Source organism: Camelus ferus, chromosome 2, assembly GCF_009834535.1.
Source record: "Camelus ferus isolate YT-003-E chromosome 2, BCGSAC_Cfer_1.0, whole genome shotgun sequence".
NCBI classification, from domain to species: domain Eukaryota; kingdom Metazoa; phylum Chordata; class Mammalia; order Artiodactyla; family Camelidae; genus Camelus; species Camelus ferus.
In genome coordinates this window covers 64714691-64742320 of record NC_045697.1, presented here as the reverse complement: position 1 = coordinate 64742320, position 27630 = coordinate 64714691, and the positions used below count along the sequence as shown (strand labels likewise).

General features: G+C 33.6%; 1 protein-coding gene across 3 annotated transcripts in view; it reads right to left on the bottom strand.

Annotated features, from left to right (window-relative positions):
- The window catches only part of GRID2 (glutamate ionotropic receptor delta type subunit 2), a 1267610-nt gene that overhangs the window by 1077178 nt on the left and 162802 nt on the right, over positions 1-27630 (bottom strand). The gene's annotated exons all lie outside the window — the stretch shown is intronic.

The following is a 27630-nucleotide window of genomic DNA, read 5'->3' as shown; positions in this document are numbered from 1 at the left end:
TGACAGTCTCTAAATTTAGCTTGACCCTCAGCATCAGTCATTGTGATGGGCAGAATAACGGTCTCAAAGATGGTCCACCTTCTAATCCCTGGAACCTCTAAATGAGTTAGGTTAGATGGCAAAGAGGAATTCATGCAGCAGATGGAATTAAATTTATTAACCAGTTGACTTAAAAACAGTGAGATTATCCTGGTTTATTTGGGAGTGTCTGATTTAATCACCAGCATCACTAGGATCCTTTCAACATGGAAGATGGAAACAGAAGAATCATTGTCAAGCACTGAGATATGAGGAAGTATTGGACAGTCATTGCTGGCTTTGGAGATAGAAGGGGGTCTAAGCCAAAGAATTCAGTCAGCATTTTGACTCTGGAAAAAGCAAGGCAGCGGATTTACCCTAGAGCTCGGAGCAGAGAAGAATGCAGCCCGGCTGCCATCTCAATTTTAGGTACTGAAACATACGTCAGACTTCTGACCTAAAGAATTGTAAAGTAATAAAACGGTATTTTTTAAGTCTCTGAATTTATGGTAATTCATTACAGCAACAAAGGGAAACTAATACACCCATTAACCTTTTAATTTCCCATGTCTAGGATTTACTTCCATTTTCTTCTGCAGGTACTTCAAGTTTGTACTCAACCCTCAATTGACAAAAGAGGTAACTTTAAGTGCTTCATTGAGAAGTTTCTGGTCATAAGGTATTGTCTTCCTTAACTTTCCTCTTTTAATCTAAAAATTCATGTGAAGGTTTATTCATCCTCATCAACTTTTCTGCCTTTTACAGTGAAGTCCCACTTACAGCACATCTTACCCACCTTCTATATGGCCTTGCTCAAATTAATCTATTTTCTACATTGTCTCCTCCTGGAATGAAAGAAACTAGATCCTATTAGAATGTGATATACTTCTCCCTTTTCCCCATAACCTAAAGCTACAGTTCCATCTCTTCCTTCCAATTCTTATTCAAACTTCATGCAAGTGTAGTCTCCTTTTCGTATTCCCACTATCCAAGCCTTTGTTGTCATTCTGATTCTTCCCTGCACCTACTACCTGTTGAATTTTTTAAACCTCTATTTTTACAGCAATTTTAGGTTAGCAACAAAGTTGAGAGAAAGATATAGAAGTATTCTGTATACCCTCTGTTCCCACCCATGCATAGCCTCTCCTATTATCAACATCACTCACCAGAATGTACATTTGTTATCAAAAATGAAGCTACTAAAAAAGAAAAATGAAGCTACTTTGATACATCATAGTCACCCAAAGTCCAGTTACCTTAGTGTTCACTCTTGATATTGTACAGTCTATGGATTTGGACAAAAGTATGATAACATACATCAGTCATTATAATATCATTCACAGTATTTTCAGTGCTCAAAAAATCATTTCTCTTTCACCTACATATCTCTCCACCATACACACACGTACATACCACTGCAAGCCACAGGTGTATTGCCTCCATAGCTTTGCTATTTATATAATCTCATATAGCTGGAATCATATAGTATATATCCTTTTCACTTAGTGGCTTATAAGTGGATTCTTTCACCTAGTGATGTGCATTTTAGGTTCTTCTATGTATTTTCATGACTTAATAGTCCATTTCTTTTTACTATTGAATAATACCCCAATGTCACGATGAAGCAGTTTATTTATCCATTTACCTGCTACAAGATTCTAGTTGCTTCCAAGTTTTAGCAATTACAAATAAAGCTGCTATAAATATCCATGGGGAGGCTTTTGTGTGAATGTAAGTTTCAACTACTTTGGGTAAATACCAAAAAGTGTGATGGCTAGACAGTATGGTAAGAGTATGTTTAGCTTTGTAAGAAACTGTCAAACTCTCTTCTAAAGTAGCTGCACTATTTTGCTTTCACATCAAAAATGAATGAGAGTTCCTATTGCTTTACATCCTCACTAGCATTTGATGCTGTCAGTGTTCTGGATTTTGGCCATTCTAATAAGTGTATAGTGGTATTTCATTGTTGTTTTAATTGCCTTTCCATGATTACATATAGTGTGTAGAATATTTTCATATTCTTATTAGCCATCTGTATATCTTCTTTGCTGAGGTGTCTGTTAAAAGTCTTTGACACATTTTTAAGTTGAGATGTGTGTTTTCTTGGTGAGTTTTAAGAGATCTTTGTGTAATTTCGGTGACATTCCTTATCAGATGTGTTTTTTGCAAATATTTTCTCCCAGCTTGTTGCTTGTTTTCTAATTTTCTTGACATTGTTTTTTGCAAAGCAGAAGTTCTTAATTTTAATGAAACCAGCTCATTAATAATTTCTTTAATGGATCATGCCTTTGATATTATATATAAAAAGCATCATCAAAACCAAGGTTTTTTGCTATGTTATTTTTTAGGACTTCTATAGTTTGCATTTTACATTGAGGTCTATGATCCATTTTGAGTTAATTTTTGGAAAGGGTGTAACATTTGTGCCAATTTGCATATGGATGTCCACTTTTTCTTGCACCATTTGTTGAAGAAACTACCTTTAATCCATTGAATTGCTTGTTCCTTTGTCAAATATCAGTTGACATTATTTAGAGAAGTCTATTTCTAGGGTTTCTATTCTGTTTGCTGTGATCTTGATCTTAATCTTAATCTGTCTATTCTCTCACCAAAACCATGCCACCTGATTACCATATCTTTATACTAAGTCTTGAAGTCAGGTAGTGTCAGTCCTCCAACTTTGTTCTTCTTCTTCAAGATTGCAACTGTCTAGATATTTTGCCTTTATTTATATCAAGTTGGGAAGAACTGACATATTAACAAATGGAGTTTTACTATCCATGAACATGGAGTCTGTCTTCACCATTTGTTTACTTGTTTGACTTCTTTTATCTGAGTTGTATTCTTCTTCCAAATATAGACCATGGATATATTTTGTTAGATTTATAGTTTAGTTATTATTTGAGATACTAATGTACTAATGTATTATAATATCAAATTCTACTTGTTAATTGCTAGTATATAAGAAAACAATTGGGTTTTGTATACCAACTTTATATTCTGCAACTTTGCTATAATCATATATTATTAGTTCCAGGATTTTTTTTTTATATTTTTCTACATAGACAATCATGTCATCTGTAAACAAAGACAGTTTTTGTCTTCCTTTTCAACCTGTATACTTTTAATTATTTTCTTCTCTTATTACATTAATAACAATTTCCAGTAAATCTTGAAAAGGGTTGGCAGGAGGAGACATCATTGCCTTGTACCTGACAGGAAAGCTATGAATTTCTCACCAATAGCTGTAAGTTTTTTTGTAGATGTTCTTTGTTAAGTTGAGAAAGCTCCCCTCTATTCCTAGTTTACCTAATTTTTTTTTTATCATGAATGGATGTTGGATTTTGTCAAATGCTTTCTCCACCCCTTCATATAATAATGTGATTTTTTCTTCTTCTATCTGTTAATGTGATGGATTACAATAATTGATTTTTAAATATTGAATCAGCCTTGCATACCTGGGATAAATCCTACTTGGTGATAGTGCATAATTTTTTAATACATTGTTAGATTTGATTTGCTAATATTTGTTGAGGGTTTCTGCATCTATGTTCATAAGGAATTTTGGTCTGCAGTTTTATTTTCTTATATCTTTGTTGGTTTTGCTATTATGCTGATGTTGTTAAAAACAAGTTAAGAAGTATTCTCTTTGTTTATATTTTTTAAAAGAGATTGTAGAGAATTGGTAAAATTTCTTTATTAAATGCAAACTTTGGTAAAATTCACTAGCAAGCCCATCTTGACCTGGTTCTGTTTTGGAATGTTATTAATTATTGGGTCAATTTCTTTAATAGATATAGGCCTACTCAGATCATCTATTTCTTTTTGTGTAAGTTTTGAAAGATTATATCTTTCAAGGAATTGGTCCGTTTTTTCTGTGTTATCAAACTAATGAATATAAAATTATTGATAGTATTCTTTTTATCATCCTTATAATATTCATGGCATCTGTAGTGATATCCCCTCTCTCATTTCTGATATAATAATTTCATCCTCTATCTTCTTCTCTTAGTTAGCATGGCTGGAAACATCAATTTTATTGATCTATTCAAAGAACTAGATTTTGGCTTTGTTGACTTTATTGATTTTATCCTGTTTCAATTTCATTAATTTCTCCTCTAATTCTTATTATTTCCTTCTTCTACTTACTTCAGATTTAATTTGCTCTTCTTTTCCTGGTTTCCACAGATCAAAACTAAGATTATTGACTTTACATCTTTCTTCATTTCTAATACATGTATTCAATGCTATAAATGACTTTCTAGCCCTACTTTTGTTGTATCCTACAAATTTTGCTAAGTTGTGTTTTCATTTTCAATTAGTTCAAAATACTTTAAATTTCTTGAGTTTTTTTCCTTTGGTCCTTGTTATTTAGCAGTTTGTCATTTAATGTGCACATATTTTGGGATTTTTCAGTTATCTTTCTGTTACTGGTTTCTAGTTAAATTCCACGATGATCTGAGAGCAGACATCGTATGTTTTCTATTGTTTCAAATTTGTTAAGTTATGTTTCATGACCCAGAATGTGTTCTACAAGAATGTTCAAAGTGAGCTTGAGAAAGATGTGTATTCTTCTGCTGTTGGATGAAGTACTCTATAGAATTGAATTATATCCAGTTGACTGATGGTATTGTTGAGTTCAACTATGCCCTTACTGATTTTCTGCCTGCTGAATCTGTTCATTTCTGAGAAAAGGCTGTTAAAGTCTCCAACTCTGGTAGTTGATTCATCTATTTCTCCTTGCAATTCGATAATGTTCTGCCTCACATAGTTTGACACTCTGTTGTTAGGCACATACATGTTAAAAATTTTTATGTCTTTATAGAGAACTGAACTTTATCCTTATGTAATGCTATTTTTTATCCCTCATAATTTTCCTTGCTTTGAAGCCTGCTCTGTTTGAAATTAATATAGCTACTTTTGCTTTCTTTTTATTAGTGTTAGCATGATTTATTTTACTCCATCCATTTACTTTCATTCTATATGTTTCTTCATTTTCAAAGTGGGTTTTTTAGACCACTTAGAGTTGGGTCCTGTTTTTTGATTCACTCTGATGGTCTATGTCTTTGAATTAGTGCATTTCAGTCTCAATCTTTTTACCCAGTCCATCCCCTACATTCATCTGCATCCATGTACTTTTGCCTACCATAAAAACGGTCATCAATGTTCTTCTCACTTCTACTGCACAATAACAGTATTTATTTTACAGTGTGACTATGTATAAATGACACTATTTTAAAACTTCAAAATTCCCTTATTACTGACTCATAACTCCCCTTGCTATAACCAGTTTATAATCTCTTTAATGTGTTCCCCTTCCTCCACATAAATCTCAAGTATTTTTATTCAACTTTTTAAATATTTTGAGAATATACCATTTCTTACTCTCCATTATATCCTCATCCATTCACATGGTATCACTTTTAACATTAATGCTGTTTTCTCCCTAAATTTTAAGCTCTGCTTAAAGCTTTCTTAGGAACTTTATTCTCAGGTTTCAAATGCCTGCTGGTTATCTACACCTGAATATACCATATAAACTGAAATTGTAAACGGTCAAAAGTAAATTTGAATTGTCTTCCCCCTAAACATGTTTCTCCTCTTTACTCTTGATTTCAGATCTTGGCACTTACATTTAACAAGCCAATCAACTGAGAAAACTGTTTTACTCCTCCTTCTAAGATCCTCACAAACAATTATTGTCTTGATGATTTTTACCTCTAAAATATTTCTCAAATCATCCTACTCTTGTCTACCTTTACAACAGCCAACATTTACTCCCTCAAATTGTCTTGCTTGACATTTGTAACCAACTACTAACTGGTTGCCCTAATTTGGGGCTTTTATTCTTTCAGATCTTTTGTCTACCTAACTGCTAGAAAGCATTAAACTAAAGCACACAACTGACTATATCTCCACCTACGTGAAATCTTCCAGTGTCTCTCCACTGCAGTGTCTCTCCACTGCACAAGAGTACAATCCAAATTTCTAATCACTAATTTTCCCCCTCTACTTAGTTTTCTAGGAAATATCACCAACATACTATGTCCAAAACTGAACTCCTGGCTTTTCTCTGAAAAGCTGTCCCATTCTTAGCTTTCCCATATCATTGGATAGAAATTCCTTTTTCCCAATTTCTCTGACCAAAAACCTTGGAGTTATTCTTTACTCCTTCTTGCTCTGATCTTACATCCAATCCATCAGGAAATCCTTTGGGTACTACCTTCAAAACATATAAATAACTTGCCAAGTACTTGTTTACATCACCTTTGCTTGAGCCACAATCAGGTCCAGTTCACATTATATATCAACAGCCTTATTAGGAGTGTTTCTATTTCCACCCTTGCTCTTTACATTCATTCACATCTCAGCTGCTGGAATGGCAGTTATAAAACCTAAGTCAGATCTCAGATCTTGTCTCCTTTGTTTAAAACCCTTCAATGCTTTCCTATTTCACACAGAGCAAAAGTAAAAGTCCTTACAATTGCCTATAAAACCATACATGATCTTACTGTTAACTATCTGTACTCCTCTCCTATTACTTTCTTCTTTATTCACTTCAATAGTATCACCGCCTACCCCCCTGCTGTTCCTTAAACCTGCCATGCACAATTTAGCCTTAGAATATATGCTCTACCTCTTCCCTTTGCCTGAAATACTTTCTTCCCAAATATCCCAAGTATTCAGGATTTTGCTCATAAATCATCTCCTCAATGAAGCCTACTCATGTCCCTATATAAAACTGCCAGCAGTTCATCTCTATCTGCCAAATAGCTGATCACCTGACCTTATTCTCTTTTTTCCCCATGAAGTACTGGTCACCTTCTAACCTTATAAATTATAAGCTCCATTAGGAAAGGGATCTTGATTTGTTTTGCTTACTACTATTTTCCAAACACCTAATACAGTGCTTACCAAATACTAGGTACTCAAAAAATGGATGAATTTATTAAATAAATTAATTAATAAACATATCTTACAGAGTACTTCACTGTCTATTACCTGCCTCTCCAGTCTCTATTCTCATCACTCGGGGAACACTAAACTGCCTGTGTTGCCTGTCATATATACCCATATGCATACTTCATGCTAATTACCACATCCATGTGGTATAGTACCCCTTCTACAAGGAATTTCATCAATCAACATGATTCTTCACCTATTGTATGGCTGTTGGCATAACTGTTGCCATCTTGGGCTCTTATAGTTTCTCCTGTCTTTCCGTTGACTCTACCCAGGACTGTACTGTGCAGAAAATCCCTTCTGTGTCATCAAGGGCTTTGCAGTTAATAGATTTTGTTTAATTATCATTAGGACCAGATGGCCTATTATGTTCTGTTGATCCTCAAACAATGATGAGAACCTTCACCAACATATTCTTGGCACCCAGGAGACTAAGTTATCCGTTCATGAATCTCGACTTGGGAACACATGTTCTATTTCCAAGCATCTACCCTCATATCTTAGGTTACCTATAAAATTGTCCCAATGCCCCCGTATGGTGTAAAGTGCATCTGCTATTGCTTCTGGATTATCATCCACACAATCCCACCCTGTGAGAAAGTTACTCTGTAATAAACTAATCCATTGATCATAGGGAACTGCCTGCCTCAGTTGTCGGTCTCAAGATGCCTTCCTGTTTCAGTTGGTACTTTTCATTCCCCCTGTCCTTCAACACCTACATAATGCTGATCAATTTTCTAAGATCAGCTCAGGTATCCAGGAAGTTTTGTCTGCATTTGGATCTCTGGCCAATTAATAAATTACCTGTCAAATAAATGTATGCAATACATGATTCTGTGTGAATAAATGCATCATATGGCACAGAGGTGAGCACAGTAATAGCAGTGAACCCTGAGCATTTTATAACTCACTGATTTTTGCAACTTTTTGACCCAGTCAACACCTAGCAAATCTGAAATATATATTAGCCCTTTAATATTTTTTAAGTTTTTGAATTTTTATACTTGCTTATGTTATATAATACAACTTGCATAACATAGATAAATCATACAGCAAAAATTCACTTCTTTCTAAAGTGACTACGGCATTTCAATAGTGAATTTGGCATTTTCCATAGAAAACATAGTTTTAGAGATTTTTCTTTCACATTTGCACCTGAATCACTTACAAATGATATACAAATAATCTACTTTTGACTGGAGAATTCATTTTTGAGATAATAGAAATTTATCAATTTAAATATTAAACTCAATAGACTTACTCTTTTAGATAGTTTTTGTTCTAAAAATATTAAACACTGTTCTGGAAAGAGTAGAATAATTTTGCATTACTGTGAACAGAAATCATTATATTGGCCCATGGCTCAGAAATTGTTCCTAGACTGCTCTCTATTTTTTTCTCAACTTTAGATATTTGATATATTTCTTCTTTGACTATCAGTGAGACTTACATTAGCCTACTTCAGGTTTAATTTCTAATATGCTATGAAATGGATCTGCAAATTTCTAAACTTGATAGCTTGAAAAAAACAAGAAAAAAGAATAATGAGCTCTCCTTTGACAAGGTACAATTAGAGGTTAATTTTCTGTGTCAATTTGACTGGACCATGAGGTGCCCAGAAATCTGGTTAAACTTTATTGTGGATATACCAGTGAGAGTCTTTCTGGATAAGATTTAAGGTTTGAGTCAGCAGAATGAATAAAGCAGATTGCTCTCCCCAGTGTGAGTGGGCCTCATCAAATGAATGCCTGAATAGAACCAAAGGCTGAGTAAGAGCAAATTCCCTCTGCCCCACTGTCTTAGAGCCGAGACATTGGTGTTCTCCTGTCATCAGACTCAAAGTAGGACTAAAACTTATACAACCGGCTCTCCTGGGTCTCCAGCTTGCCAACTGCAGACACTGGTTCTATAGTACATACATACACATAAAGTACATGAGCACTAGTTCATGGGACTGGTAGTAAGGCCTTTCTTTGTGTATGTATGCATGTGTGATCTCCATATCTGTTTATTTATTTATTGGTTCATTTCTGTGTTGCATATACATTTGAGTGTTTTAGATACATTATTTTGGTACTTACAATCAGAGAACATTGAACTACAGAATACTTCAAAGTACTTCTAGATAGAATAATTGTTAAGATAACACAGGTGGTAAATACCTGAAGATATAATGATATATATTATTCTGATTTGTTTCTTGCAATAACCCTTGGGGAAAATTGCTTCCTTAGCAAGCTTACAAATTAGATGACTTTTTCCTTTGGTGCCTATTAGACAAATGCTTCCCAAGTCTGCATTTGATAATTTTTGTTTTAATTAATGCCATTCCATGTTACCATTGATATTTTTAGTGTAAAAATTAATTATAATAACTAAATCAAACTAAAGCAAATTAAATTTAACACATTTACTTTAATATGTGTATTTTTCTTCCCCTATTCCAGACTTTTCTCTTTCCTTATCCTGTGTTATTATGTAATCATGGTTTGCCTTCAATTTTGGGTTCTGGGCTTCTTTTTCCATTAGATCAGTCAAAAACATGGGTCAGAAAATTTTATATGGATTTAAGTAAATGCCATACCTTTCACCAAAGGGCTTTTATTTCAAACTTGATTTTTAATTGTAAGTTAAAGTTTTATAATGCCTTGCTTTTATGAAGTGGTAAAGCACAGCTGAGTTGCAGAAAAGTGAGGATGATTGAAAAGACTTCTTGTCACATTCTGAGAAATGATTACACTCAGAGGAAAGTAATTATTTCTTATAGGTCAATTCTTGCTTGCTTATTTATTTACTTGTAATTGTGGTACAAAACACACTAAAAAACATTTCTTCCTCCTCCATTCCTCTGCCAATTAGCATTCTATGTTCTGTATCTATAAATTTGACTGAGATAATTCATAAAGTGAAATTAATGTATTTGTCCTTTTGTCTTTCTTGTTTTTAAATTTCCTTAAAGTTTCACCAATATCCAGCTTCATTGCTCAACCAGCTTCACTATTTTGAGACTTTTTCTTTTAAAGTTTAAATCTGTACATAGCAAATTGAGTCTTGGTGCAGAGATAATCTGAACTTTTGTTGGGCCAGATTTGGCAGGGCCAGATTTGAATTTACAGTATTCTAATACTATTAAGTTAATTAACTTTTATTCTAACTTCTAACTGGAAGAATTATCAGGCAACAAATCCACTGAAAAACCCAAATCTGTTCTGGAAAAAGGAAAGGAGAAAGAAAAAGAAAGGAGGAGGGAGAACAGGAGGGAGAAGAGACACAAATACACAAACACACATACACACACACACACACACACACACACACAGGAGGAGGAGATGGACACGTTAATTATGAACTTGTAGAATTAAAAGCATGAATATGGAGAAAATATTTATTAGTTGGCCACGTGATACAAGTATTAACATTATTTCTCAGTTTGACTAGAAAATACAATAGTTCTCTAGGAATCACTTTTAAAATCTCGATACTGCATCATAGGAGATTTTTTTGCCTATGTAAAAATTTTGTTCCTTTCTGACATAACTCAAAAGTAGATAAAGTCATTTACAGACAGGGATACAATATTTGGATTTGCATATAGTGTCACCAAATGATGCAAAATCCAGAAAGATTTTATTTGTATTATTTCCTTGAAATCATTTTCATATATTCCAAGAAATTTTAAAAAATCAAATAGTCTAACTCTGGAAAACTTAAGTTTAAAACTATTACCTCTTGCAGCTGACTGACTGCAGAGTTCTTTGAATAAAACCCAAGTACTATGCATTTGTATTTCAAGTGTTTATGGTGGGTTTATCTTTTGTTGCACAGAAACAAAATATTTGAAGACAATATAATTAAAAGATATTTAATATTCTTTGGTAATACAGACACAAAAGTGAACAAAAGGGTATCTAAAGTATAAAAGCTTACCAAGGGTTTGTATTTATGTGCAAGGTGTTATGAGATCCTCAAAAGTATGGAGAGTACCTTTTTTGTGTACCAGCTCTCCATAAATAGGATGAAAGAAAATATAAATAAATATCCTGAGTCATAAACGAGTGATTGAATAAATAAGCAAAGAAGCAAAAAATTCAAGCAAAATGGGAGATGCTAATTATTTTCCTATTGTTTCACTTTAAATTTATTTCCAGGACTATTTGCTGTAAGGGGAGCCATTTTGCTGAGAGATTCCTTTGCAGACTGGGGTTTGAAAATGGACCTCACTACACAATGAATTTGTATTTTGAAAGGTCAAACAGTGAATGGGTAAGCCTAAGAGGTATCCAGTAGGTAGTAAGTGAGACTACAAACCAAGAACAAGATTATAGAAAGTGAAAAATACCTTGAATATATATATATATAACTATCCCAACATGTTTATAATCTAAGTTCCTCTTTTATCCCCCTGTACAATTTCTTATTCCTCTGTTATAATGCTTATTAGTCAAATGAAAAGAAAGCTATAATTCCATTTTTATGAGCATTAAGACCCAAAGAAAGAGAGTGCTTAGTAGCAACTCTATAAATGAACAAGAACGGACAATATTCCTAGGAAGGGTAGAAAGGAAGAAAAGGGAAAGCAGGTAGCCAACAGGAGCTGAGAAGGGAGTTTAAACTACTGGAAGCCTGTGTAGTAACAGACACATGGCAACGCTCATCTCTTTGCCTGCTTCCATAGCATCTCCTCTTAAGGAGGAATATGGCTGTCTGCCACCATGATTGATGCACAGAATCACAGACGTGTCATAGCATTAAAGAGCTCCATGACTACAAAGACATGCTGCTTTAAAGTGAACTTTAACTGAGCTTAAATATAGAGCACAGCTGTCAAACTGCACAGGGCTCTCTTCCAATCTATTCATGAAAATGATGTTTTGAACTGATTGTAATTTGAAACGATAGGGATGCTGTAACTAGAGGAGATGGGTCAACTCTGTGTCAAAGCTGAAAATCATTAGTTGCCTACTACTAAAAACGTTGATTTAATGACCCTATAGAAACAAAGGTGTTGGTTATTTTGAGCATTTAATAAAATAATTACTAAATTTTCGCAGAATCCTTACAATATTATACAATAAAAATATCTAATACAACATGATGAGAGAATAAATCAAAAGGTAAAAGAATAGAGAAAACTGCATCTTATAATCAAATGAAAGTTATCAAAATAAAGGTACTAACTAGTCTTTATCTTTAGGACCAGGTAAGCTGATTCTCTGTAGCAAACTTTAAGCATTTCATCCACTTCATTTTCAAATAAAAATTTGAGTCACAAAGGACAGAAAGATGAGAAGTATAGGCCTTCTGTGAGTTTTCTATGTTCATCTGAGAGAACCATAATATAGCAAAAATATAATGTGTCACGATTTAAGGCAAAATTTAGTGGTTCTGAGTCTACAGTAGTCTCTTATATGAGCCTGACTGAAAATCAATTAACCAAAATCTTTTCTCATGTGAAAATCTTAATCATCCTGATCCAACACAGTGAAAAACTTGATAACTAATATCAGAATAATCTGCCTTCATTGGAAGTCACAAAATGTAGATACATCAACAAAGGAGCACTTTTTTTCTGTCTGTTAATAACAGAATGTACCCAAGCATTCAGAACACTGCTGTGTACACAGTAGGTACTAAATAAATACGTGATGCATAAATAATAGATTGTAATACATGTACCATTTGTGTAAATTATATTTCTACAAATACTCAAGGTAGATTTTAAGCAGAATGAATATGATATACTCTCCACAATTAGCTGAAGAACTACAAACTAATCACATAGCGTTAACTCATTACTAGTTATGTCATTGTATTTCTTGATTTTTTTATAATCTACTTTTATTGCAAATGCCAGGATCAAAAATTGTTCTCAGCTGAAATCCAACCTCTCTGCAATAAATTAATAAGTTAAAAAGTGAATCCTAAAGGGTAAATACAACATAACCTCTTTAATCCCTCTAATACAAAATAACTCATTGTCTTTTATATTATCTATTTTACTTGATACTTTCATTGGAAATTGGTTTTATTTCAAGAAAAAAGGAAGCTGGCACTACAGTAATCAAAATTTATTCAAGACTGATGCTAACTGATTAGATATGAGGGTGAATTCCGTGTGGAAACAGGAAAAAATGGTGAACAACACAACCTCACCATAGCTCAGTAAACCTTTCCCATTCCCAAAGTGGAATCAGTAGTGAAATTATAAATCGTAAGTAAATTACAAATTATAATATATGATTATAAAAATATATGCAAAATATAATAATATTGTATGTATTGACTGTGACAAAAAAAAAAATACCTGTATTGATCTCAGCTTGATATTTCTGCATATTACAGGGCATTTGTGAAGAATCAGTACTCCAAGCCACTGCTGGATGGAGACCTGAGATAGGGTAGTTCTAAAGAGAGCAGGCAGAAGAAATACTTTATATACATGCTGAACCACCACCTCTAGTTGTGGTTAGAAAGAAGAGAAGCAGATAGACCAACGTGGAGCATGACTGTAAGCATGGTGTGACTCTGTGATCAAAGGAGTCTGGCAGGCTTTGTGACTAAAAAGCAAAGATTCAAGCAGAGCTGGGTTTTACAAATAGCAGCAGCAGCAGCCATAGAGCAAAGTATAGTTTTAACATGAGTATAATGCAGAAATGACCACTGGCCACTCTGTCCCTTTTGTCAGTTAGTCTATGTGGATAGTGATTGCTATAGAAGTGGCATTTTTCATGGAAAGATCAAAGATTTTAATACGACCATCCTTCACTGGGAGAACATGTGAGGTCAGCTAGGACATATCATCTAATATCTGTGGTTGTAATAATAAATCTACTTAAACTTGACTGAATATAACAGAGTTAGATTTCCACAGTATATGAAAGTAGCATATTTTATTTTTGCTTAGTTCAAATAAAATATAAATATCTTAGAATTAAATAATATATGTAAATTACCTAGATCAGTACCTGGTGCATGCAAGCACCAAATAATTGCTTTTTCCAACTGCTAATAATAAATTAATAAACTTTCCTTGATCCCAAATAATCATGAAGTAAATTATTCTGTCAATTACAGTTACACATAAAGATTAAACATGAGAGAATTAGAGTACAATAAAATGTGTGGAACACTAAAATAATTCTGGCTATGTGAAATTTAAGCTGTCATGGGTAAAGCAGTACTTATCAGTTGGCCCATATAAGCAGCTTAGTAAGAAAATAGCAATTCTATTTATGGAATTTTGATTTCTATTATTCTCTTGAGAAATGCCTGCCCATCAGTGGTCTTTCTCTGTTGCACAGTTCCTAAGTTTCAACTCAAAGTGATGAAACAGAAAGAGAGTTTGATTCCTTGATATCAGCCCTGAAGTTGTTATTGTTCAATTCTCAAAATTCTGGAATAAATTAATAACCACTTACTTAATCGACAGTATACTTTCTATTAGAAGTCCATGTCATATATTAAACTCACAGAAAACATGTTTTGTAAAAGCTTCTATGTATGTCTTTATTACTTATTCATTCATTCATTCATTCATTCATTCATTTATTCACCCATTGGTTCATTAAATAAATATTTTTTGAGTGCCTACTACAGTGCCAGACACTATGCAATAAAGCAGGGACACAGCAGTGAGTGAAAACAGGCAGGAATCCTACCCTCAGGGAGCTGACAGTTTCAAAAGTAAGATTTTCTTCAAATAATCATAAAAAATATAAATGACAACAATAATAAGTGCTAGGAAAGAGTGCTACATTGTGCTACAACATTATCTGATAAAAAGGAGCTCACCTAGGATACAGTGGGGGAAAAAAAGCTTTTTTGTGAAGTTAATGATTGCCTATAGGCAAAGAGGAAGAGTTCTTTTTAAGCAGAGATGACTTGTTTGCAGACTTTGGAACAAGAGCACACAATGCTCCAGGAGCTTCAACTTTCTCGCATTAAGGTAGACTGAGTCCCTAAATTAAGCAGAACATGATGCAGATCAGGGGCAGGAGCTTGGCCAAAATTTTCCCTCCCCCAGTCAATCTCCTTGTCCTGAACAACTGCAAGACCTCAGAATTCTGTGATGACTGAATAATTCCTGCATATTGAACTGCAATGTTGCAGAATCTAGCTGATGACATTGATAATAAAGGGGCAACAGGCTAATTAGGAAAGAGTCAGCTTTTAGTGACAGGCAAATATCACAGCAATTAGCATTAGGACAGATTTATATATACATGTATCCATCAATTTAAGAGTTTCTCAATTCTGTAAAAATCCTGCAAATGTTCTGTTTACAAAGTATACTGAAGTTTGCTCTGGGAATCATTCTATTTCTTAGTCTATTCACACTTTCCAATATATTCAGAGATTTGTGTCCAGTCAATGTTGTGGTTCAACCCAGAGTAGGTTAAAATTCTGAGACTAGAATTACACACATCATTAAACTTGAGATCATAACTTTTTAGTATCAAAACCAAGTAAAACAAAAAAGAGGCAGAACAAGAACAATAATAAAATAGTCAGATGTTATTATTGCCCAGGGCAATCTTTATTGGTTTATACAATTCGAACTATTCTCATTCTTATTTCTAACAGGATATGATTTGTTTAACTAGGTTGCAAATTAAAAGTTATTAGACATGTTCTAAAAAGATAGCAGAGTAATGTCTAGGCACCTAACTGATCAGAAAAACATTTGAAAGGACAGTAAGGATGCTTTATTATCACATGTAGAATAAACCTCAGACCCCAAACTGCTTTGTTGACATGAAGTACATATTACGGTTGATTGCTGTTTAAATTTATATGTTTTCTCCCTTAATGGTATTTGTTGGACATAAAAGAAAAATCATTCATCTCTCTTCCAAGTTCTATACTGGCTAGTGCAAATATAGAAAGCCTACAAACATATTAGATTTCTTCTCCCTTAGATAAATCATATATACCAAAAGAACTGAAAGCAAAGACTCAAACAGATATTTTTATAACCATGTTCACAGAAGCATAAATCACTATAGCCAAACGGTGGAAATAATTCAAGCTTCCATTGACAGATGAATGATAAACAAAATGTGGTTTGAATGAAATACTAGTTTGAATGAAATACTAGTCAGCCTTAAAAATTCCGATGCATGCTACAGCATGGACAAATCTTGAAGACATGTACTAAGTAAATAACCCAGTCACAAAGAAGCAAAAACAGTATGATTCCACCTACATGAGGTATTTAGCATGGCCAAATTCATAGAAACGGAAAGTAGAATGGTGGTTGGCAGGGCCTGGGAGAGGAAGAAGATAGGGAGTTATTGTTTAATAATTACAGAGGTATAGTTTCTTAAGATGAAAACATTCTGGAGATTGATGATGGTGATGGTCGCACAAAAATGTGAATGTATTTATTGCCACTCAACTGTCCACTTAAAAAAAAATGTTCAAAATGGTAACTTTTATGATTTTATATATATATTTTTTTTTCTATCACAATTAAGGAAATAACTTCTCCTGGCTCTATAATCACTTCCAGCTCCACCCCATTTTTTCTATATAACACATCTTTCCAATAATTTAATTGTCCTTACTATTTCCAATTTCCTTACTGTCATTGTCTCTTAAACCTACTCAATCAGACTTCTAATCACCACACTTTACCAAAACTTTTATTCTCAAGGTCATCAGGACTTCCATATTGCTAGAAGTAATGATCCCTTTATCAGTTTTCATCATACTTTACCTTTAACTTGACTACATATTCCAGATTGCCTGGAACAGGAGTGGTTTGTCTATTGTTCACATGTAATTAAGGGTGTTCCCTTTCACTTTCAGAAGTGTATCAGACAGGATGATAAAACTTTTTGTGAGCCAAACTATCAGTATATAGTTGCTCACTTCTTCCTCATGTAAACACTTTATTTACTTGGCTTCTAAGGCATGGCACTCTCCTGGTTTTTCTTTAATTAACAGTATACTCTTTTGCTGGTTCCTCCTTATCCTGATGATTTCTTAATTTGAACCATCCCAGAGGTTGTTTCAACCAATCCTTTGACAGTCTCACCTAGTCTGACTTGAAAAACAGCTGAACTTTGATGACTCCCAAATTCATGACTTCAGGGTGGATAGCTCTCCCTATCACAAATTCATAAAGATAACTCCTCCTTCTTATCTAAATTTGGATGTCCAATGGGTATCTCAAACTCAGTTGGTCTAAATATGAGCTCCTCATGCTGCCCGCTGTCTTCTTCATCTCCATTCTTCTAGTTTCTCAGCCCAAAACTGTGCATGTTTTTCTTCGCAATCCTGTTATCAGCACATTCTATAGATTCTACCTTCAAAATATACCCACAGTCCAACCATGATTTCCAACACCGACTGCCACCACCCTGATTTGGGCCATTACCCTCTCCTCTGACATTACTGAAGTAGATGTTTTGATCATTCCTGCCCATCATTCCTCCTTTAGGCGGTCCAGTGCAGTCTCTTCTTAACACAGAAGCCAGAGGGATCTGATTAAAGTATTTATTATAATAAGCCATGTCTCTACTGACAAGTTCTCATTTCCTTCCCATTTTTCTCAGCATAAGAGTCAAAATTCTTACAATAGCCAATATGGCTCTATGTAATCTGACCTCTCCTTACCTCTTGGAATTCACATCCTACTACTTCACCTCTTCCTCTCTAATCCAGTCCACATTCACCTTTTACTGTTCCCAGAACATGGCAAGTATGCTGCTACCTTGGGGTTTCTGTGCATTCTGTGGTTTTTGCAATACGCCCCTTACCTTAAGCCTTTTACTACTTAATTTTTCTGCAGCACTTATCACAATCTAATCTATATTTTATTTATTTTTATTGCATCAATCATCCCACTGTAATATAAGCTCATTGTTTCCATGTGATCAAGCATTTGTCTGTTGTATTCATATCCTCATTGCCTCAGTGCATTTAACATTCGATTATATCTGTTGAGTGAACATAGACTGAAGAGTTATACGAATAAGAATAGTAGCAATAGCTGCTTGTTGATTAAGATCCAGGGATGATTACTTTTTATTAAAAGTCTACTTTTGCTAAGCACTCTACAGGAAATATAAAGAAGAACAAGCCAAGGACCTTCAGTGAATTCATACTCTACTGGAGATGCAAACAAATTAACTGTTATACTTTCACCCAGGTTTTCTCCATTATTAAATAGCATCATCATTTACACAGTTGCTCATGTCAAAAGTTTAGTAATTATTCTTAATTTCTCTTATACGTTGGACTCCACATACAATCCATCAATTATTTCTATTTAATACACCTTCAAAGTACATCCTGAATTTAATCACTCCTCATCACCTCCCAGCTATTATCATGGTACAAATTGCAATTATTTCAACTGGGGTTTTTAGTAGCCTCTTAACTGTTCTCTCAGCTTAGCCTCCTTCCAATTTCAAGCAGCCAGAGCAATCCTGAAACTGACAATCTGCCACTTCCTACAGAACACCTTCCAAAGTTCTCCCATCTAACTTGGAATGAAATCCAGTCTCCTTTCCCATGCCTATCATACCCAACTCTCTCAATAATCATCTTTTACAAATTTTTCACTCCTTTTCTCTTTACAGGCACCCTGGTCTTCTTGCAGTTCCTACAACATGGACTCATTCCTCCCTTAGGACCTTTATGCTTGCTCTTTGTCAGCCTCCTTCTTCTGATCTTTGCTCCCTCACATTATGCAGGTCTCAACTGAACGCTGCTTCTTCAGTGAGTGCCCACATGACCTCTTTTCCTAAAATCATCCTTTGCTCTACGTCTTCTAACTGACCCATTCCTTGATTATTTCATAAAAATTACCATTATGTGAAATTAGATTATCAGTTCCTTTATTGTCTTCTAGAATGTAAACTTCATACCAAGGAATTCATGTACTTACTGCTATAGCCTGAGAATTAGAATAGTGAGTGTTGCATTGAAGGTACTCAATAAATATTTCTTGACTAAATAAAGAAGTACAATGCAGTAAGTGCTTTAACAGAACTTATTTAATAATTGCTATTGAATACTTACTATGTACCAGAGACTTTTTTCAGAGACTGTGTTTACAAAAGGAATAAAACATAACTGTCCTTAGGAAAAGCATAGTCTATTTCGGTTGTCAGACGCATAAGGAACTGCTGGTAAAATATGCCATAATAAAAAAGTTTAAAATGCTGTTAAAATGAATAAAAGGAAATGTTTCTGCTGAGACAGTCAGGAATGATTTACAAGAGAAGTGGACTTTTGTATTGTTCACTGAAGGAATTTACAATACAGGGAAGAGTATTCCATGTTATGGAAGCCAGGCAGCAAAGTACAAACAAAACAAATATATTATTACAAACAGGTAAGTGGTGTAGTGATTTCTCTTAATCTAATCAGATAATACTTTTCTTTTCTTTCTTTTTTTTTTTTTGTGAGCAGAAGAGAATTTAGTGAAAGGATATGGAGACAATCATAGGATTTCTGGGAACACTGACAGAGTAGCCTCTGAAAATGGGTTGGAACAGAAAGGCTCTGTGGCTAGAGCCCAAATCATGCTGCAGAAACTGCGACCACCACCAAGGACTCTGGAGACACAGACAATACATTTTTCAAGCTGTCAGGTCCTCAAATGGTCAATACGAATTAGTACTCACCATAATCATGATAATTTTCCCAATATAATTGAAGCTTCTTCTGATTATTTCGCACATACAAATGACATATATACATATATGTACTTTTTAAAAAAGTTTCTTTATCTTTTCATATTTCTTTAATGAAAAATTTACTTAACACAATCGGTTTTTATCATCTATGACACTTTTTGAATAGCCACAGAGGTATTGTGCCACACAGTCACTTGTAATCCTTCCAGAGACTTAATGTTGTAATCTTCAATTTCCTAGAAAAGAGTTGAATTCCTTTTTTACAGAATCCTTTAGAATTCCACCACCACTTTCAGGCATCAAGCTGAAAGAAGAATTATCATTCTATACCATACCTGTTTTCATTTAATGTTGACTGAAGTATCTTTACCGCTATAAGTGTCTTTACTTTCTATAATTCTTTACCTCCACACTTTAAAAAGACATTTCAGTAAAAACTTGTAACATTCTTAATTTACTGACATGACATTGTTCCTTTGTGACCAATACTCACTTAGAAATACGTATCAATATAGAACTCTGCTGAGAATTAAAGATAGACATTACACTAGAATATATTTAATGAGTGACTACCAGGTACTCCTCACCTATTATTATTATTATTATTATTATTATTATTATTATTATTACTATTATTATTATTATTACTATTACTACTACTACTACTACTACTACTACTACTACTACTACTACTACTACTACTACTACTACTACTACTACTACTATTACTATTATTATTACCACCACCACCATCATCATCATGTTTTTCTGGTGTAATCAGTATTTTGGTATAACATAAATATACTTTTATTCCCCCTTTCTCTAATATAAATATCCATATTGGGGAAAAGCCTTAATATAACTGGCTCTACTATATGCATCTATATTTTTGCCATGCTCAAATGAAATTTTTAGTTTTTTCTACTTTAATGACAAAATAATTTCCAGGCAAAAAATAAAGAAAGAAATATAGGGCATAACTTTAATGAACCTCGGATGCTAGCAAGCATAATTATTTCAAGAACCTGTCTGTTTACTCTTAAAATTTTTCTCAAACCACTTGCCAAATTTTCATGTTCTACCATTAACCATATCAGAAAGAGTTGTGCTTTTCAGGTTAGCTGATGCTGAAGCTTACTAGAGACGATAATTATCCCAATTGCTACAAAAACATAATAAAGAAAAATACTCCTTACTAACTTCCTTTGAAATGGGACAACAGTATTATTTAATAGGTTTAGGAAAGCCAAATACAGTGGACTAGTCTCTTCCTGGGCAATCTCAACACATTTCTGCAAAGAGTCCACCATTTTCTTCTCATTCTACGTGATGCCTGCTTACCAACACTACCCTGAATCCTAAACTTACTTACATAGCACACAGTCCTGACCTGTAACCCTCTCTGTTCTTTCATCACACAGAGGCCCCTATGAATTTAGTTTTTTCTTCAGTTCTGCTATTTGTTCCTCTTAGACTCTCATCTCACAGAATGAAACTTTCACAGTCACTCTAATGCATATCTCTATGATTTTGCTACATTTTTTCAAATACAAAAAATATCCTTTTCTCCTCTACTCCGACTATTCAAATTTTACCATTCAACACAATTATTATTCCAATTTTTATAAAAATCTTTATTAACATTGAATTCTGACATGATTTTTCCATCCTATAAAATCATATTTTAATTATGGTCCACTTAATAGGGTTCACTGTTACCAGGTACTACACATTTCAGGTCCTGAGCTGATATATAAACCTTTTATTGATATTTTCATATTTTTATTTCTTGTATCATCGACTAGACTACTATTGTCTTGAGATCAGGGAAAATGGCTCACACTCCTTGAACTTCTACAGTTCACAGCACAATATTTTCTACCTTATTGAGTTCAAGACATACTCATGCTTATTATGGAGTATCCCTGGTAGAGCTTCTTCATCATTTTATGAAGTACTTAAAACCTCCTTACAGCTTTATCCTATCTTTATAATGTAAGAAAAATAATTCCTAGCATTAACTCATATCTACAAGTGTCATAAGAAAAGTAAAAACATACAGTACTAAGAACGTTCAAAGGAACAGAAGTTGTGCTGCTCTGGGATTGGGCATCATCCCAGAGGGGCTTCTTGAAAGTGTATTGAATTGAGAAATACAGAGATAATGATCTGGGAAATAAACTTGTGATATGCTATCAGATTCTTCAAAGAACACCAAGAATTCTTTTAAATAAGTCTCACAAAAATTGATAATGAGATCAAGGAATTTGAAGGGGGCCATAAATCCTAATCTAACATGAGAAGATTTGTTGGTTCTCTCTTTGAGATGAAGTAGACTAATCTGATGTACAATTAAGTTTCCAATACCAAGATGTTACAATCTTAATTGCTTAATTATGTCAAAATGACCTTAGTAAATTTATTTTGCTGAGATTCAGAAAGCAGAAACTCCACCTTATTTAAAATTATGATCTCTGAAATTCAAGTGAATTTTTGTTTAAGAAAATAGTACATGCTTACTATAAAGAGTATATGAAGTATTACCACTTTATTGTCACATTCTCAGCTGCTAGATAGCATGTACATAATGAATGCAAGGACTTCTGGGTTTCTAGAGGAGAAAGTGTTTAAATAAATTTATGGTCAAGGTATCCACATTTCAAGGGACTCGTTTTAAAATCACCTGTAATAAGGAGATTCACTTCATTACCTTTACTTTTGAAAATCACCTGGCATTAGATCACTGCTATTATCTGCAAAATAATAGTCATACAATATCTGCAAAATATTTGCCTTATCTTCAAAACAATGCTGCTTAATAGATTTCCAAGAATTTGGGGGGAATAACACGTATCTTTGTATCAAAAAGTAATTCACTCTTAAAAAGTACTTATATGATAACTATACCATTGATGTTCCAGACCAGCCTTCTTACTTAAAACACTCCTTCTAATGCATGAAGTAGATGCACGTGTGTATGCTATATTCCGTAAGACTATCCAGAAAAATCAAATAAACTTTTGTGTTAACTTTTTTTTTTATTTAACCATTTGATTTTAGTGTAGCAACAGCTTTACCTAAGGTAGAAAACATCTGCAGAAAATCTTCCAGAAAATTTGATTTAACCTCTAATAATTGTGGAATGTTTGATATTAGTTTTAATTAATGATAATTTTAATAAAGCTTTTAGCTTACACATAATTTCTAAACTAATGTAAGCAGACAAAGTTATTCTTTCTAACATTAATTGAATTTATAAAGTAGAAATGGAAATTTTCTTAACTGTAACAGAAATACATTTTTAGAATATTTTAAATGCTTGCTCACTCTGTAGTAAAAGTATGATCATTTGGTTCTTAACTAAATTAGTTTTCAAAAAAGAAACACTGACTATTTAATTCATAATTTGTTCAGAAGACAATTTCCAAAGGAATTAACAAGAAAAGGTACATATATATTAATAAGCTATTCTGCTTAGAAGTCACATAAAAGAGAAAAAACTGTACTATGATGTAAGAATGAAGTAAATTCAAAATTTAATCTAAAGAAAGAGTCTATGCCTACATCTAGAAACAAAACTATCAGGCTGCTGCATATGGCTTCTGTTTTATTTGTCTTTATTGTCATATTAAACACAATCTCAAATATATGTAAGCAAACATTTAGTTCTTAGGATAAAACTTTAAAAGTGTAGCAGGAAGAAATTTTAAATACTGATGACAGTATGGACTCACAGTATTTCCACTGTGACTAGTTATTGGACCCCAATCTACTAGACTAGTTTGCAGAACTGGGCAACGAGACAGTGTAGGCTGCTGGCATGTATTGTTCACTGAAGCTTGAAATGACATATACCTCAGAGAGGGTACTAAGGAGCTTGCAAAATTTTGGTACTAGAGGGAGAAGGCATGATGAGATGGTGCCAGTGTGACACTGTCTTTGTACCTTGTAATCATTTTTCTTGTAGAACACTATGAAGCTAGAACTTCCCGTAAGCTGACATTCTCACCATTGCCCTCATGTTTCCTGTGCAAACCCTTTTTGTGAGCACATCGAAATCAAGATCCTTGTCTTATTCCTAGTTCTTCTCACACACCAGCTAGACACAGAGCTCGGAGCATACTTTAAGTATTCAACAAATGTTGAATTGCACTGCTGGGAGAATGAGCCCATTGGTACCACATACCACTTACCAGATAATTTAGCCAATATTCACTTCATTTCCTGTCACACAATAGTTGGCCACCCCTGAACTGTATTACCTGCTTCTATTATAGAAAAATTCAATTGCTGCCAAATTATTGTCAATTAAAGTATACTTCTGAAATTACATCACTAGACATTCCTGAATGCATTCCTACTGTCCTTCCTTCCCCAGTGTAATTCAATTAACCATCACTCCTCTAGAGAGAAGGCTCTTCTGGGACTGGTGGACAGGGCTGAAGCATCAGAGATACACCTACATTTCTATTGTCATTCAGAAGAATAGTATACAAGTCTTTTACATAATGAAATAATGGAGACCAGAGCTGGAAACTCGGTGTATGGAACAGAGTATGAATGAATTGTTGGGAAAAAAGGGAGTTCTGAGGGGTTTGAGTAATACTGTGAGGTCCTCATGAAATAAGAAGAATATTAATTTAAGAAACACTCACTCAAATAGCCAAAACAATCTTGAGAATGAACAGAGCTTGAGGAATCATGCTCCCTAACTTCATACTATACTACAAAACTATAGTAATCAAAACAGTATAGTACTGGCACAAAAGCAGACAAACATATCAATGGAATAGTACAGAAAGCCCAGAAATAAACCCATGCACTTATGGTCAATTAATCTATGACAAAAGAGGTAAGAATATACAATGGAAAAAAGTCTCTTCAGTAAGCAATGTTGGGAAAACTGGACAGCTGCTTGTAAAAGAATGAAATTAGAACATTCTCTAACACCATATACAAAAATAAACTAAAAGTGAATTAAAGACCTAAATGTAAACTGAATACTCTAAAACTCCTAGGAAAACATAAGCAGAATGTTACAATAACATTTAACATAAACTGCAGCAATATTTTTTTCAGTCAATCTATTAGAGTAATGGAAATAAAAGCAAAAATAAGCAAATGGGACCTAATTAAACTTTTAAGCTTCGGCACACCAAAGGAAACCAGAAACAAAATGAAAAGACAACCTGCAGAATGGAAGAAAATATTTGCAAATGAGACCAACAAGGGATTAATTTCCAACATATATGAGCAGCTCATACAGCTTAATATCAAAAAAAAAAAAAAAAAAAACAAGCAGCCCAATCAAAAAACGTGCAGAAGATCTAAACAGACATTTATCCAAAGAAGACATATATATGGCCAACAGGCACAAGAAAAGATGCTCAATATGGTTAATTATTAGAGAAATGCAAATCAAAACTACAATGAGGTATCATCTCACACCAGTCAGAATGGCCATCATTAAATAGTCTACAAATAATAAATGCTGGAGAGGGTGTGGAGAAAAGGAACCCTCTTACACTGCTGGTGGGAATATAAATTTGTGCAGCCACTATGGAGGACAGTATGGAGGTTCCTTTAAAAACTAAAAATAGACTTACATTATATCTCAGCAATCCCATTCCCGGGAATATATCCAGAGGAAACTCTAACAGAAAAAGATACATGCACTCCAATGTTCACAGCAGCACTGTTTACAACAGCCAAGACATGGAAGCAATCTAAATGTTCATCAACAGATAAATGGATAAAGATAGAGAGATAGATAGATATGTATCTTCAATGAATACAATGAGATATTACTTAGCCATAAAAAGAATGAAATAATGCCATTTGAAGCAACATGGATGGATTCAGAGATCATCATATTAAATGAAGTAAGACAGATAGAGGACAAATACCATATGATATCATTTATATCTGGAGTATTAAAAAAAAGATACAAACAAACTTATTTACAAACCAGATATAGATTCACAGACAGAAAACAAAATATGGTTACCAAAGGGGAAGCAGGTAGGGGGAGGGATAAATTAGAAGTTTGGGATTAACATATACACCCTACTATATGTATAATAGGTAAACAGCAAGGACCTATTTATTGCACAGGGAACTATATTCAATGTATTGTAATAACCTATAACAGAAAAGAATTTGAAAAAGAATCTTTATGTATGTAAAATTGAATAGCTCTACTGTACACCTGAAACTAATACAATATTGTAGATCACCTATACTTCAATAAAAATAAATTAATTTTAAAAAAAGAAACATCTGCCAAAAAGATCTGGTGGTTTCGGTGGCCCCATAGGAGCTGTCAAATCAGGTGTTGGCCACTGTTTTCCAGAGACCTGAGGAAGGCAGAGCCTACATTTGAGGTTGAGAAAATCAGGGAGCAGAAAAGATTCCTCCAGGAGAAGAGAAAGATTTTGTGACAACCGCTACCCCTTCAAAGGGGTACCCCTGTACAAAGACACCTGCATACCAATTTATAGATTTAGCTATTTAAATCATCCCAACAACCAGAGTGTGGACGGCAAATTAATGGCTGTCAAAGAAAGGAAGAATACATAAAACACAAAGAGAAGATTAGCTCCAAATAAAAGAGTTGCCAGAGAAGTCAAATGACAGTCTGATTAAAAAATAAGAGAAATAAAAGAGATTTATGTCCTTTTAAAGAGAAGAATTTTTAATTTAATCTCCAAAGGAATGTATAAAAAATTGTTTTTTTAATAAAATTCAATTTAGTACCTAAAGTAGGAAAATGAATTACTACTGAGGATCAACAAAACACAAAACCAGAAATTATGAAGGAAAAATAAGATATTTGGAAAACAATTTTGATTTTGAAAATCTTGAGGTAGAAAAGAATCACTAAATTCCTGGATAAAGATTGTTAATAAAAGAAACACATGTACACAAATCTTAGTAAAATGCTTGAAACTCAGAGAATATCTGAAGGAATATGCATCTGTACATTTACAGAAGTGACATAGCCTCTATCAGCTGCATGTCAACATAATTATGCTTCCCTATTAATTTGCACAATACTGTCAGAGATGTTTAAAAAACTTTGTACCTGATAAATTTATAATTTAAATCACTTTTAATTTTGTCATGTTTTATATATTCCTGATCCATCTATTAAGTAGTTAATAATTTTAAAATCAATTAAATACACTAGAGCATCTTTCTTAAGAAAGAAAATTCAGGGAATGATTTTGAAAAGAAAATAATTTTCTAATATTAATCATCTTATTCTTTTCATCTATTTAGCAAATTTCTCTTTTGCAAAAGTTTTGCTATCTTTGTTATTTAAGCATAATTGGTACATACAAATGCCCTTAATGCCCAAAGTTCATTATTTCTTAAAAAAAAAAAAAAAAAGTGCAGTGCTTTTTTTCTAAGTAAGTTCTGAAATTCACTCCACTTTGCAATGAATCATGAGTTGACTTTGGACCCATTTAATAATGCTGGTTCTTTTTTTTTTAACTTTTTTTATTGATTTATAATCATTTTACAATGTTGTGTCAAATTCCAGTGTAGAGCACAATTTTTCAGTTATACATGAACATGTATATATTCATTGTTACATTTTTTTCTCTGTGAGCTACCGTAAGATCTTGTATATATTTCCCTGTGCTATACAGTATAATCTTGTTTATCTATTCTACAATTTTGAAATCCCAGTCTATCTCTTCCCACTCCCTGCCCCCTTGGCAACCACAAGTTTATATTCTATGTCTATGAGTCTATTTCTGTTTTGTATTTATGCTTTGTTTGGTTTTTTTTTTAATTCCACATATGAGCAATCTCATATGGTATTCTTCTTTCTCTTTCTGGCTTACTTCACTTAGAATGACATTTTCCAGGAGCATCCATGTTGCTGCAAATGGCATCATGTTGTCAGTTTTTATGGCTGAGTAGTATTCCATTGTATAAATATACCACCTCTTCTTTATCCAGTCATCTGTTGATGGTAATTTAGGCTGTT